Here is a 9611-nt window from a genome sequence, read left to right as displayed (position 1 = left end):
AAATAAATACAAAAAAAAAATACACTCACTCTTTTGGTTACCTATACAGCATTGTTGACCTAAATATAGGTATAATCTAATTATCCACAAATTTTTCACCCCCTCCTTCCCCCTGGAGCACAGGAAACAATGCAAAGTGATTGTCACCTCAGTGTCAAATTCTTTTTGCTTTCTTTCATGAGCTTCTGGGTGAAGGGAGGGGTCGCTTGCCTTGGCATGAAGGCTTTCTGAGTGTCTGGAGAGCAGAAGCAGACTTAGCACTGGGCAAATGGGCAAATATCCTGGGCGCTAAGCCCAAGCCCCTCTAGGACTGTGCAGGAAGCCTCACTGAGGCTCCTGATGCAGATGGAAACTACACTTCCGGATCTCTGCAGTTTAAGGCTGCGGGGAAGCGTTAGAATGCTTCCCCAGTTGATTTGAAGGTTGCTGAGACTTAATCATGTTAGAAAGGTAGGGTGTGGCTGCACATGGGGGGGCGGCATCTTGGATCTTTGCTCCGGAAGGAAGGTGGGGTAAATTCACCACTGCTGGTGAGAGATTGATTGATTGATTGATTGTCTGCCTGCTGCTGCTGTCACATATTACAATGGTAAGCGAGGCTATTTTTAAACCTCTGAGCAAAGGGATTTTTTTTTAATGGATTTCAAAAACCATTTTCGGCATCTACGGGATTCTGGGAATGGAACCCTTGCAGACGCCGAGATTCAACCTATACTAGGAATTTCAACATCATATCTGTGGGAAGCACAAAAGGCAACATTGCTATCTGTTGAATTCCACCCAAGGAGATTCCAACACATAGGCCACACGTATTTGTTGGCTATGCTGTCAGCACGGAGGATGTCTCTTACAATCTGGGAATAGTTGCCATTCTTTGTCTTTCTTGATGTCCTTTTCTGTGCTCAATTTTGAGGCATTTCAGGCTCTTGCCAGAGAACTTAAATAAGGGCCCAACTTTCCAACACTGATGCGGCCATGCCAACAGAATGTGCATTGCAGTGGGGTGGGGGTGGGGGTGGGGGTGGAGAGAGTCACAGAGGCCTCCTTAGGGTAAGGGAATGTTTGTTCCCTTAGGACTGGGCCCTAAGAGTTGCTTTCTACAGAGCATCCTTGATTGGAAATCTTTCCCCCAGCTCTTGTAAGAGGAACTTACCTGCAGGTATGAGGCAGAAAGCTGAAATGGCAAATAACAGGATCTGACCCGTGGGTGACATACTGGAATCAGATGGATCTAATGTGACACAACAGTGCCTTAAGTAGCAGAGGAAAAAAGCTGATCTGTGTTCTGTTAGGGTAGGGTGGACTAACTACTTCTCATTACAGCCTTCATAAAATGCAAAAGCACACTGGAGAACATTGTGTCCTCCTGAGGAACCAGAGAGAGAATTCAGGAAGCTGGACTAGATGGGCCTGTGGCCTGATCCAGTGGGGCTGTTCTTATGTTCTTATACCTACAAAATATTTTTATGGATGTTATTTCCTCTTTGAACCTTCAGTGAGTTACACTTTTACAAGTATAAGGGACAGAGGGGTCTGTGCCTGCATTTCTGAGAAACCAATAGCAGAGGTAGGCAACAAGCTGAAAGTTGCATATCTCATTTTCAACATGTCCAATTAATTTGCCAGGTCCCAGCAAAAATGTCAGCATCAATACAAAAGGCATCTCAAGTTCTGGAAGATATGAAAACCCGAATTCAGACAGATGACGGGGCTCTTGGGGGACTGATAGTGATTGTTTCATTCCTTGCTACCATCATTGCCCTTCTCTTGTTTGCTGCTGTCTTTGGATGCTGCTCAACCCCAAGGAATAAATCAAGTCCCATATAAATAGCAAGAGCTGCCTGGCCTGTGGAATGTCAAGAATGCTGCATTGTAATCAGTTCACACAGTGACCATGTGGCAAAGAGGATTATTTCTTCTTGCTTCCACTATTTCACATGTACAAGTTAAGATGCAACAGAAGAAACTGCTACAGCTAACAAGACCTATAGTGCAATCCTAGTCATGTCTACTCAGATGTCACGTTCTGGCAACTCCTGCGACGCCGCTGGAACCAACTGTATTGGCTTCTGCCTTTCCATTGGACCATTCCAGCGACGTGGAGAGGGGGGATTTGCTGCATGGGTAACAGCCTATCCTCCATACCTTCTTTACCCAGGCTTCGCGCACTGGAGAGGACACTCCAACTTCGCCATACGGCGTCGGCACAACACGGGAAGTAGCAGTTTACCGGTTATAAGTCTTTGCTCGATTGGCGTAGAGCATGACGCCAGGGGCTGCTTCCGACGGTGGGAGAGATCATTGCATCTCATTGGGCAGCTACCGCCCGCCTTAAGCTGGGCAGTCCCCAGCCAGTAAGGTGTTGCCTCGCCACGGTCCGTTAACCTCATGGGGTGCGTGGGGTTTAGGGTGAAAACCGACAAGCGGATCAACAACTCTGCACCATGCAACAGAAAACAGAAAACTACTGCCCTAAAGCTGGGCACCTGGAACGTTAGGACAATGACACCTGGCTTCTCTGATGACCTGCAAGAAATAGACGACGCACGCAAAACAGCTGTCATCGACATGGAGCTGAGCAGACTGCAAATGGACATCGTCGCCCTACAAGAGACTAGGCTGCCAGATTCCGGATCTGTCAAGGAGAGAAATTTCTCATTTTTCTGGCAGGGAAAACCACCAAACGAAACCAGGGAACATGGCGTTGGCTTTGCGGTCAGAAATACCCTGCTGAAATCCATCATCCCACCTACTGTGGGAAGTGAAAGAATTTTGTCCCTGCAGCTCCAGTCATCAGCAGGACCTGTCACTCTCATCAGTGCTTATGCACCGACTCTGTCGTCTCCAGCAGAAGCCAAAGACAAATTCTATGATGACCTGGCCACCACTGTCAAGAAAATCCCTGTAAAAGAGCCATTGTTCATCCTCGGCGATTTCAATGCTAGAGTTGGTGCTGATAACAGTTCATGGCCCACTTGCTTAGGTCAGTTTGGCACTGGGAGGATGAACGAAAATGGCCAACGCCTGCTAGAGTTTTGCTGTCATCACGGTCTCTGTGTCAGCAATACGTTCTTCAACACAAAGCCCCAACATAGAGTTTCTTGGAGACATCCAAGATCAAAGCACTGGCACCAGCTCGACCTGATCCTCACCAGATGCTCCAGCCTTCCCAGCATCAAGATCACACGCAGTTATCAGGGTGCTGCCTGCGACACTGACCACTCCCTGGTGTGCAGCAGAGTGAAACTGCAAACAAAGCGACTGTATCACACGAAAAAGGAAGGAAGACCTCGCATTGATACCAGCAAGACCCGGGATCAGAGAAAAGTGGAGGAATTTGCACAAGCGCTTGAGGAATCTCTTCCAGGCCCGGCCGACGCAAACGCATCCAACAGATGGGAGCATTTCAAGAATACCGTTTACAACACCGCCTTGTCCATATTCGGCAAGAAGACCAACAAGGCGGCAGACTGGTTTGAAGCCCACTCTGAGGAGTTGACACCAGTCATTGAGGAAAAGAGGAGAGCTCAAGCAGCATACAAGGCCTGTCCCAGTGAGCGCAACCTGCAGGTCCTCCGAACTGCTCGCAGCAAAGTCCAACAGACTGCCAGGAGATGTGCTGACTACTGGCTCCAGCTCTGTTCCGAGATACAGATAGCAGCTGACACGGGCAACATCAAGGGGATGTATGATGTTATCAAGCAGGCCCTAGGTCCAACACAGAGGAAAATTGCCCCTCTGAAGTCTGCCACAGGCGAGGTCATCCAGGATCGGGCGCAGCAGATGGAACGCTGGGTGCAGCACTACTCTGAGCTATATTCCAGAGAAAATGTAGTCACTGAAGAAGCACTGAACAACATTGAGTGCCTGCCTGTGCTGGAAAAGCTTGACAGTGAACCAACCCTAGAAGAACTTCACGTGGCCCTGGACTCCCTTGCCTTTGGCAAGGCACCTGGAAAAGACAGCATCCCTGCTGAAGTCCTAAAATGCTGCAAAGAGATCATCGTCACTGAGCTGCATGAAATCCTCTGTCTCTGCTGGAGAGAAGGTGGAGTACCTCAAGACATGAGGGATGCAAACATCATCACGCTGTACAAGAACAAAGGTGACAGGGGTGACTGCAACAACTACCGTGGCATCCCTCTCCTTAGCGTCGTAGGAAAGCTGTTTGCCCGAGTTGTACTAAAGAGGCTCCAGGTACTTGCAGAGAGGCTCCAGGTACTATCCAGAATCGCAGTGTGGATTCCGAGCCAACAGGTCCACCACTGATATGGTATTCTCCCTTAGACAACTGCAGGAGAAATGCAGGGAACAACGACAGCCACTCTTTATAGCCTTCATAGATCTCACAAAGGCTTTCGACCTGGTCAGCAGAGACGGCCTCTTCAAGATTCTCCCCAAGATTGGATGTCCACCCAGGCTCCTCAGCATCATCAGATCTTTCCACAAGGACATGAAGGGCACTGTTGTCTTCGATGGCTCCACATCAGACCCTTTTGACATCCGAAGCGGAGTGAAGCAGGGCTGTGTTCTTGCACCAACCTTGTTTGGGATTTTCTTCGCTGTCCTGCTGAAGCAGGCCTTTGGAACTGCAACAGAAGGCATCTATCTCCGGACCAGATCAGACGGAAAGCTCTTCAACCTCTCCAGACTGAGAGCAAAGTCCAAAGTCCAGCTGAAATGTCTGCGTGACTTCCTCTTTGCCGACGATGCAGCTGTCACTACCCACTCTGCCAAAGATCTCCAGCAGCTCATGGATCGTTTTAGCAAAGCCTGCCAAGATTTTGGACTGACAATCAGCCTGAAGAAAACACAGGTCATGGTTCAGGATGTGGACTCACCTCCCTGCATTACAATCTCTGAGCATGAACTGGAGGTTGTCCATGACTTTGTGTACCTTGGCTCAACGATCTCCGACACTCTTTCTCTCGATACCGAGCTAAACAAGCGCATCGGTAAAGCAGCTACCACGTTTTCCAGACTCACAAAGAGAGTCTGGTCCAACAAGAAGCTGACGGAACATACCAAGATCCAGGTCTACAGAGCTTGCGTCCTGAGTACACTTCTGTACTGCAGCGAGTCATGGACTCTTCGCTCACAACAGGAGAGGAAACTGAGCGCTTTCCACATGCGCTGCCTCCGACGCATTCTCGGCATCACCTGGCAGGACAAAGTTCCAAACAACACAGTCCTGGAACGTGCTGGAATCCCTAGCATGTATTCACTGCTGAAACAGAGACGCCTGCGTTGGCTTGGTCATGTCGTGAGAATGGATGATGGCCGGATCCCAAAGGATCTCCTCTATGGAGAACTCGTGCAAGGAAAGCGCCCTACAGGTAGACCACAGCTGCGATACAAGGACATCTGCAAGAGGGATCTGAAGGCCTTAGGGATGGACCTCAACAAGTGGGAAACCCTGGCCTCTGAGCGGCCCGCTTGGAGGCAGGCTGTGCAGCATGGCCTTTCCCAGTTTGAAGAGACACTTTGGCAACAGTCTGAGGCAAAGAGGCAAAGAAGGAAGGCCCATAGCCAGGGATACAGACCAGGGACAGACTGCACTTGCTCCCGGTGTGGAAGGGATTGTCACTCCCGGATTGGCCTTTTCAGCCACACTAGACACTGTGTCAGAACCACCTTTCAGAGCGTGATACCATAGTCTTTCGAGACTGAAGGTTGCCAATACATATGTCTTTTTTGAGATGCGGCGACCAGAACTGGACACAATACTCCAGGTGTGGCCTTACCATAGATTTGTAAAACGGCATTATAATATTAGCCGTTTTGTTCTCAATACCTCTCCTAATGTTCCCAAGCATAGAATTGGCCTTCTTAACTGCCGCCACACATTGGGTCGACACTTTCATCGACCTGTCCACCACCACCCCAAGATCTGTCACAGACAGCTCAGAACCCATCAGCCTATATGTAAAGCTTTGATTTTTTGCCCCAATGTGCATGACTTTACACTTACTGACATTGAAGCGCATCTGCCATTTTGTTGCCCATTCTGCCACTCTGGAGAGATCCTTCTGGAGCTCCTCACAATCACTTCTGGTTTTCACCACTCGGAAAAGTTTGGTGTCATCTGCAAACTTTGCAACCTCACTGCTCAACCCTGTCTCCAGGTCATCTATGAAGAGGTTGAAAAGCACCAGTCCCTGGACATATCTTTGGGGCACACCGCTTTTCACTTCTCTCCATTGTGAAAATTGCCCATTGACACCCACTCTCTGTTTCCTGGCCTTCAACCAGTTCTCAATCCATGACTGTCCTCTAATTCCCTGACTGTGGAGTTTTTTCAGTAGCCTTTTTTTCAGTAGTCAGTTTTTTCAGTAGTCACGCAGCTGACAATAATTCAGATTAATATTCACTCTTGGTTTCTTTGCAGGAAAGTTATGGTGAATTTCATTATATAGTGATGGTCTAGTATGATAAAATTATTCCCTGGTGCATCTCCAGTACTTCAGGGCTTGATTCCAAACTTACCTCCATCTGAAAATAGTTTATTGAGTTTTGGCATTTCTACTGAGGAGAAAGAGTTCATATCTCCTTGCTGCACAACTGGAAGCCTTTGAAAAATAAATTTCCCCAGCAGCCACTGGAGCTTTTGACCTCTGCTAAGTTGCACAGAATGCCTGAGATAAATGGAAAGGGAGATTGGATCACTTGCACTTTCTCTTCAGCAGCAGCAGAAGAACTTTAAAAATGTAGGAGGTTCCGTTTCAAGGCCGGAGAGCTTTGCCCACATCTTGACTACTTTTGTTTTTAAAAACACATTTTCAAAAAATTGTCTTTTCCTGTTAATGTGTTTTTTCTGTTTAGCTGCAAACCACCAGGAGCTACATTCTGGATGTGTTTGTATCACTGACCCAGTTGCACAAATATTAAGCAGGTTGACTATTCTCTTGTATTTACTTCCTGAGCTGAAAGAATCCCAGACTCACCAGTCTACATGTGACGTGCAAACCAAGTGGAATCTCCTGCCACTGTGAAAAGGACTGAGCATTCCAATAGCAATCATGGTGTTTAATTAACACTGCTTGGTTTTCTGATTACTGAGGGAAGAATCCCTGCACATGGTCTAAGCACCTTCTAAGAGGAAAAGCAGGAGATAAAGTGGCAAGCTGAAGTAGGGAAAGTTTCCACTGGCAAACTCCAGACAGAGCAACATGTGTGTTGTAGAAATAAACTGCAAAAGGTGGTGCATCGTCTCCAGTCAGATGTGGTGGGAGCTGACCCCACTTGGGGTGGGGTGGGGTGATACAAGGCTGTGGACAAAGGGCCTTCCTATTTCTAAGCTGGAGGAGTGGAAGGAAACAGCACCTGATGGTCCTGCTAGTATATATCAGAAAACACTTGGAACCCCCTCTGTTATCTTGCTTCCGAAGAAAGAACCCAGTTCTTGAATCTCGCTGAAGAGAGCCTGGAGGAAGGTCACAGGATCATGAGATGCAGGTGGGAAAATGCTATGCATTTTTCTCTTTTGTCTTTAGCAGGCTTCTCCTTCAGAATACTCTGGAACAGCGGTCTCCAAACTGGATACCACTGCACAATGTGAAAGGCGTCCCCGGCAGAACTGGCGCTTACTGTTTTGCCAGGGAGCTGTCCTTCCCCACTGCTGACCTCCCCCAAACGGAGATCCAGCCCACTGCTCCTGCCCAGAAATCTGTTGCTGTGGCTGCTGGGGCGACGGAACCTGGAACCGGCAGGCTGGAGTTCAGTTTGCAGGACATCAATGGCGGGAAGGACAGCTCCCCTGCAGAACGGTAAGCGCCATTCATGTGGGGGAGAGAAAAGGCAGGGCACTGGATTCGGCCCACGAGACAAGGTCTGGGGAGCCCTCCTCTGGAACAAAGCCATAGCATGAAGAAAAGGTACTCAAGGCATTGTCGGATGCCAGGGGTTGCCAAAGGTGCTTCATGCACGAGCCACATACAATAAACTTCAGATGATTTAGAGCCACAACATTTAAGAGGCACTGAACTTCTAAAGTTTATTTATTCACCATGAACATTCAGTTTATGTTGTAATCCAGTGCACTTTCAGTTTATACCCAGTACATAATCATGAACATTTCTTATTTACCTTTATTTTAATTGTGATGCAAAAAGGAACTCATTCAACATGTGTGCTGTGTGTCACTTATTGTATATCATACCTGGAAAAGGATGGGAAGGTCTGCGTTCTCACAAAAGCCTCGCTTTCTCTGTCTATCAGAAGACAGAGGAGGTGGGTGTTGAAGTGAAGCCAGGCACTTTGCTCCCAGAGAATGTACAGCCATCATGGCCCTTTAGAAGTTGAAGAGTTCCTGTCAGAGGTATTAAACTTTTACATCCGTTAAATATTTCCACTTGTACTTTTGAAAAATTCTCACCTTCTTTCTTAGCTGTTGGATGTCCATTCTCTTTAGCTTGCCCTCCCTATGGAGAAGCTAATGTTTTGTTGGCTTTATTCCCCTTTTCCCAATATCTTGATTTACTGCGCATAATGCCTCTGTAAGTTATATGTACGTATCTCTATCATTTCTTCAATAACCTTTAATTCACTCATGGCTATTTTTTCTGCAGGTTCTTTTCCTGTTTTATCTCTAAAATAATAAGTCTTTCCAGTAAACACGGTCTGTCTCACTCTCTTTTTTAAAATATGCCATGCAGAAATCAGCAGTACAAGCATGTCTGGCTTACACTTTTCCCGTATAATAGTTTTAAACCAATCCTCTGAATTACAATCCCATCCTATGGTTGGGCTGTAATTTATCCTTTAAAAATGTAAATCACTTTTAAATGTTATCTGTTCATCTTGGTACATTATTCATTCCATCTCCATCTTCATTCATTTTTCAAAAATGTACTACTAGATAAATGTTAACTGTTTATATGTTGCAGCTGCAGAGCTGAGGCTGGGGGGGAGAGACGCTTGTCTAAGGCCATCTAGTGAGAACTCATGACAAGATTTGAATTGAGAGAGTCCTGATTTGCAGCTCACACTCTTTGCCACAATGTTACACCAGCTCTTCCCATTTAATTTGTGATGTTCATTTCATAGAAATTGCAGCATGATCTCTAGCCCACTACTCTGCTTTCCTCCACATTTTCTCTTTCATTCCACCTCCCTTTTCCAATCCAAGAAACACAGCAGAAGCTGGCGCATTACCAAATAAGGGTGCAACGTTTGGCACACCACCTCACGCACCAGAAGGTACCCTGGCAGATATGGTGATAACTTTGCCAGTTCAGAATGGCAGCAACTTTACTAAGCAAGGGCTTACGCTAGCACTCTTGGGTGTAACGATCCTGACTTGCTACCAGCAGTACAACCACATCCTACAAGGAAGCCTTGATTTCAGAATTGTATGGGCCAGAAACATGTCCTGAAGGAGGACAAAACTGCAGTCCTGCTCTTATGGTGCATTGTGGAGGAAGAGCCACACAGTATTCAGCACAGTCAGAGCACACAGCATTCAACACAGTATTAAGCACAACAGTGGACCACTCAAAGTGGACCACCTAGTCAGGATGTATAATTGCAAACACAGAACTGACCGGTGGCCAACGGAGCTGTTCTGTAACATAGTGGCTCTTACATCCTTTGAAAGCTTCATTTATTGGACT

Source organism: Tiliqua scincoides, chromosome 1 (assembly GCF_035046505.1).
Source record: "Tiliqua scincoides isolate rTilSci1 chromosome 1, rTilSci1.hap2, whole genome shotgun sequence".
Classification (NCBI taxonomy): Eukaryota; Metazoa; Chordata; class Lepidosauria; order Squamata; family Scincidae; genus Tiliqua; species Tiliqua scincoides.
Note: the sequence above shows the minus strand (reverse complement) of the source record.